The sequence below is a fragment of the Humulus lupulus genome, chromosome 5 (genome assembly GCF_963169125.1).
Source record: "Humulus lupulus chromosome 5, drHumLupu1.1, whole genome shotgun sequence".
Taxonomy (NCBI): domain Eukaryota; kingdom Viridiplantae; phylum Streptophyta; class Magnoliopsida; order Rosales; family Cannabaceae; genus Humulus; species Humulus lupulus.
The window spans coordinates 232,646,672-232,652,671 of NC_084797.1; the positions used below are offsets into that span (position 1 = coordinate 232,646,672).

Sequence of the window (6,000 nt, forward strand, 5' to 3'; positions counted from 1 at the left end):
ACGACAAAACTTGGAAGGGTCTCGTTTACCTTTCTGGTGCTTCAACAGTTCCGGCTTCTTCCAGGGGAGCCGAGCAGAGTTTGCTAGGAAAATGTTCTCCCTAGTGTGTGTGAGCTCGGTATAAGTCACGTAGACCGGCTTAAATTTTTCTACGGGCTTGTTCTTCTTTGGGCCGTGTTGGCCACCCTCGCTGCTCCCTTTTCTCTTTCCTCCACCAAACTGGTTATTCTGTGTGATGGTCTGTGTCGCTGTCACGACATCCGTTCCCACTCCATCGGGCTGTTCAGGGGCCTGGCTGGTTCCCGTGGCCGATGCTCGCACCTCCTCTAGGTTTATCCATCCATGGGCCCTATTTAGGAATTCATTTACGGTGCTAACTCCCTTTCTCTGTATTTCTTCCCAGAGTCCACCTCCGACAAGGATCCCAGTCCTCAAGGCCATGAGCTTGGAACTATCGTCTGCGTCCCTGGCTCGAGTAGCGACGTTCGCGAATCTGCTCAGGTAAGCTTTCAGAGGCTCGTCGGATTGCTGTCTTACATTCGCCAAGGTATCGGCCTTGACGGGGGCAGCCTGAGAAGCTCGGAATGCCCTCTTAAAGTCGGCAGAAAAGGTTTTCCACGAGCTGATGGATTGCTTTTTACTCTGTTTGAACCATTGCTTGGTCGACCCAGTCAAGGTGGAAGGAAATATTACACATCTCAGCTCGGGACCAATGTTGTGGGCCATCATCAAGGTGTTGAACATACCCAGATGATCTGACGGGTCCCCGTCTCCGTTGAACTTGGATAAGTGAGGCATACGGAAACCAGGTGGATACGCCGTAGCTGCTATGCTGGGGGTGAAGAGCTCAAGTTCGTCCCCCGAGTCATACTCGTCTTTTTCTTTTTCCTACAAGAGCTTCCTCATCAGCTCCTCCATCTAAGCCAGAAGCTCAAGGGTTTGGCCCTGACTTCCTTGGTTGTTCCGGGGCTGTTCAACAGCTCCGGTTCCATGGTACTTGTTAGACGGGTTATTGTCCCTCCTATCTTGAGATAGGTTATATGGGAAGTTCCTGCTGTCACGTACCTCAGACAGGCCTTCCCCTTGGCGAGCGCGATTGCCATTTCCAACTGGGTCTCCTCTCTAAGAGTTTAAACGATCTCGGAGGTCGCCCCTCGGGACGGCTTGAGGGCTTTGAGCCGAGCTCAAATGATGGCGCTGGTCTCCGCTGGACATGTCACTTCGACGACTTCCGGTCCAATAACTTCCATTCGAAAAGCTCAGAGCCCGCCGCTGGGGGTGAGGATCCGGGACTTCTCTAGGCGCCCGGCTACGATGGGAAGGTCCGACAGAAGGAGGATTTCTCCTGCTGCTCCCATGAGCCGGAATGTCTTGGACTGGCCGGGGAGGAGATGGGTATCTTACTGGTGAAGGAGGATGCCTGACCGGGGACGCGATCCTAGTCCCGTCAGGGCAGATCAAGCTAGGTCGCGGTCGCTCTGCTCTACCATCCTCCGCGTCCTGTGCTCGGCGGTCCGAGCGGGGTGCAGGATGGCTGGCCGGGGCGGGTTGTCATCACGATCCCTCCCTGGATCTCCTTCGCGAGCTTCCTCGAGCCCTCCTGGGTGCGCTCGAGGGCGGAAGTGAGCTAGGAGTTGAGGTCCGGACCGATCGGTTGAACTGCTGCTCGGCCCTAGGAAGCTCCTCAAATGTGGTCTCCTGGTGGTGCGACGTGGGAGTAGAATTTGATGTTGGGGGTCTGACCGACTGACTGGGCCTGGACCGGTTACCCCGGCGGGACCTATGAGTCTCTCCATGCCTCTTTCCGACGTTAGCGTCGGTTTTCAGAGGGGTTAACCGGGCCAAAACCTCTTGAATCTGTTGGTTTGCTTTCGCCAGCTGACTCCTCAATTGTGCATTTTCCATTTCTACCGCAGTGTAGAAATTCGGGTTCGGATTGGGCGGCCGGGGAGCCGAACTTCCAGTGTCATCTTGGCCCATTGGCTGCTTGCCCGACCGCTGTTGAACCTCAGGGTTCTGATCATCGGACATGGCGGCATGGTGGGCCTCTTGCCCATCACGTTGGTCTGCCTCATTACCATGTCTTGAGCGAGTGACTACCATGGTTGGGTATTGTGATAGCACCAATCTAAAAGCTCTCAATGAAAGCACCAAACTGTTGACGCAGTTCTTCGGCAACAAATAATTATATGAATAAGGAGAGGGATTAGTGCTAAATAATGAACCGTAATCGATGAATGATCTCAGAGGAAAATTATAACTCGAAGAGCTTTTTAGGTGGTTCAAAGGTTAAAATCCTTCTAGTCCACCAGCCAATATTATTGATATATCTCTGATATTCCTTACAGGGTATTTATTTACCAATTAGAAGCCAACCCTTTGCAACTCCCAGGGTCTCCATATTTATAGGGAGAGAGCACCTGGGTGTTGGCAAAGGAGGTCATCCCGTGACCTTCTTACCCATCATGTCGCTTTTGTGACATTCATGATTAATTCCTAAAACCTGACAATGAAGTGTGGTCTAATCAATAGGTAAGGGGGATAATGGGCCGTATGGCCTAACCCAGTCGTGGGTGCCTGAACACATACGTTTATGCTGCGTGTCCGAGAATTCAGGAATGGAGTAGACACGTGATGTCTGATATATGCACGTTTACATTGCGTGGTTGACTTCATAAAATGTCAGAGGTGTCATCTCAAGCTCGTACCCCGAGCTTGATGTAGTCTCAACTCGTAGTGTCCATGCTGCTGATCCGATCCCTTAATAATCACTAAACCTTTGGTTATCTCGAGCTAGAGAGGTAGAGACTTGTAACAGCAGCTCCGGGTAGGTGGCTTCCACGTGACTAATAGAATTATGTCATTTTCCAGCTCGCTAATAACCCGTGGATATTTAGGGCATACACCCTACATTTTGTAAAATAAAACACAATAATACTCTCTCTGAGCCTGATTTTGTTCAAACTATTTTCAATAGAAACAAATTGTCCTCATATTTTATTTTTTGATTAATTTAATAATATAAAAAAAATAAAATGAATTAAAAATTAAAAAAAAATATTTTTAATTATTAAATACATTTAAATGAATTAAAATGTAAAAATAATTTTAATGAATAAAAATTAAAATTAAACATATTCTTGAACTTAAAATCTTAAATGTAAATCAAATAAATAAAAACATAACAAAAATTAAAACTAATCTAACATAATAAAAAAAAAAATTGATTTTTTTTCTCCTTTTTTCTTCTTCTTCTTCGTCCCTTATCTTGCAAGTAGATCGGTGGAGCTCGGAGCACTTCAAGCCAGAATGATGATAGAAGATCTGGACGACGACAAAGCCTCTTCCCTCGCTGGTAGTGGAGGAATCGATTGGGTGACAAGATATGAGTTTCTACACCTAAGGGCTTCCTCCTTCATCCTTCTCAGATATGGTCTTCAAATGGCGATGGGCCTAGGTGTAACACCCTCACTTATTTTCAGTCAAAACCATATTTGAGGTGTTACGTTTTAAAACTATATCATAATTTTATTACTGCGGAAGTCTGGACATATATATATATATTTTTAAACTTGAAAACTTATTTCACATTATTTACATTAAACATAAAGTGTGTCTCAAACATACTTTACATAAGTATTAAATAACCCAATTTGTTTTCAAAACATAACTTCACACTTTATTACAAATATCACACTGATAACTGAAATAACCCACAAAAAGGTCGATATGTTCATATGTACAAATCAGGGTCAGGACCATGCTTCAGTTCTCCTTATGTCATTCAATCATTTCTTTCTCTACCTGCAACACAGGACAACTGTGAGCCTAAAGCTCAGTAAGCAAAGTAATGCATGCAATGCTAATGATTACTCAATGTCAAAGGACATACACAACTTCTTTTTAAATTTTGGGCCCATTAAAATTGTGCACACTGTTTGATTAAGCCAATGTCTGCAGGGCTTGTTATACATATCATATAAAATCCCATGGGTTCTCCTCCGGCTAGCCATCACCACAGTAGAGCACATTAAAAACCTTATTCCATCGTTGCCCCGTCGGGCTCAAGAGTTAAGGCGGCCACACACTGTGGTGTCAATACATATAACAATAACTCATATGGAGGAGAAATAAAAACGGAAACATGGCAAACAATATAATTGGTTCACTAAAACCTAGCCCAAATTATTGGGCAGCCACTATAAGCCTACTATAGGCCTCCGTTTACACTTATTAACACTTTCATTTGCCTTTTCAAAACAGTGGCACTGAACTTAAACTTCTTATGACAACTTTCTTTTATGTTGCACAAAACTTGCAAAGGCATCATATAATTAATCATCATAATATCATGCGTGGTCTTATATCATAGAATAATTTACCATATCACTATTATGTCATGCATGCAAATTTATGATGAAGTGTCAATGTATGTTAATACCAATTGCTCACAAAATATTCATATAATGCATATTTTCACATAACATGTAATTCTTGTGTTGCAGTTGAATACTTTACTTACCTTCTGTCCAAAATATATTTCACCGTGTAACAAGTGGTGTCTTAGGTGTTGATGTGCTTATTCTGACAATGGCATGGATTTCTCATCATAATGATAGCAGTAATACATTGAACTCTCATTTAAAAATACCCATAAAACATCATATCAAATTTCTGATCCAATTCATGCCTAAAATGCCTTAAACCACCTAGATCGAGCGTTAAATTTATCTTAGACATTTGGAGAAATTTTGACAGAGTTTCCCCTTAATTTTAGCTATCCTCAAATATCAAAATCAACAAATAATCAACATCAAATAACCCGCCATAACCATATATCCCAAATACCAACATGATTCATCATAAAGTTATCATATACCGATTTTGATAAAATTCTTATCTCCTAGATCATCACCCAAATTAAATGAGTCTCCACATCTATTCAAACATTTATAAACATATATACTCTCTTATAAACTCAATCAAATAACCAAAAATCAGTTTGTACTCCAAGAACCCCAAAAACCTCATAAAACACAAATTTTCACTTACCGAGCAACTTTCGGCGAAAACAATCTCTTCTAGCTTTTCTAAACCTCAAACCACTTGGAAACCACCAAGAAATATCTTAACAAGAGATAAAACACCATAGATAAGCTCTCATCGAAATTCAAAAAAACATATTTTAACTTCCAAGTACAAGAACTTACCATAAAAAGGCTAGAACTAAGCTTAATCCACTTCTTTGCCTTTGATTTCACTTGGATCTCCTTAGAATTTCTTCAAACCAGCCAAAAAATGGTTTTTGGTTTTCTTTTCTCTCTGTTTTTCAGAGTAATGGTCGTGCAAAGTGATAAGGTTGATGAAAATTCTTTATTTTCAATGATTTGACCTTATTGTATCAAAATTTGACACCTTGCACCTCATCATTTCACATTTTGACTTATGAAAATCTTATCACTTCAATAATTTCGACTTAATCATCTGCTGGGCCTATTATCCTTATGTGTAAAACACTCACACCAAACCTTAGGTCCATATGAGTTCATACCCAATAGTTATGCTTACCCGATCGAGCGTAGCGCATTTATGCTAAGCTCGTTTTGACTTTGCATCAATACCACTGATTATGTATACCTCCCATCAAGAATTGATCTAATGGTTCTAAAACCATTTTTACTTCATCAATGAGACCTTAATCATACCTCAATTATATTTGGTAAATCCACTAATACTAAATTTTACCCCGAAATACTAGTAATCGATATTGTACTATTTTTCACCACTTAACATCTTTTGCCTTCTATATCTCACTTTTCTCACTTAATTCCATGCCTTGTCCATATTTTTCATACTTTCTTATATCTTGAACACATCAAACACCCATAAAAGACAACTCAAATGCCACAAGGTTAATAATATTGAGCATACATATAGACATCACATACACAACTTTTATACTTATACATGAAAACACTTATAAGAATATGCATATGCTCA

At 41.5% G+C, this 6,000-nt stretch overlaps 1 long non-coding RNA gene across 1 annotated transcript; it reads right to left on the bottom strand.

Moving 5' to 3' along the window:
* Positions 1 to 3,563: 3,563 nt before the first annotated feature.
* On the bottom strand, positions 3,564 to 5,386 carry LOC133834054 (uncharacterized). Its single transcript, XR_009893294.1, has 3 exons — positions 5,211 to 5,386; positions 4,523 to 5,127; positions 3,564 to 3,804 (listed from the first exon to the last, which is right to left on the bottom strand). It is a non-coding gene; the product is annotated as an uncharacterized LOC133834054 (long non-coding RNA).
* Positions 5,387 to 6,000: the final 614 nt, after the last annotated feature.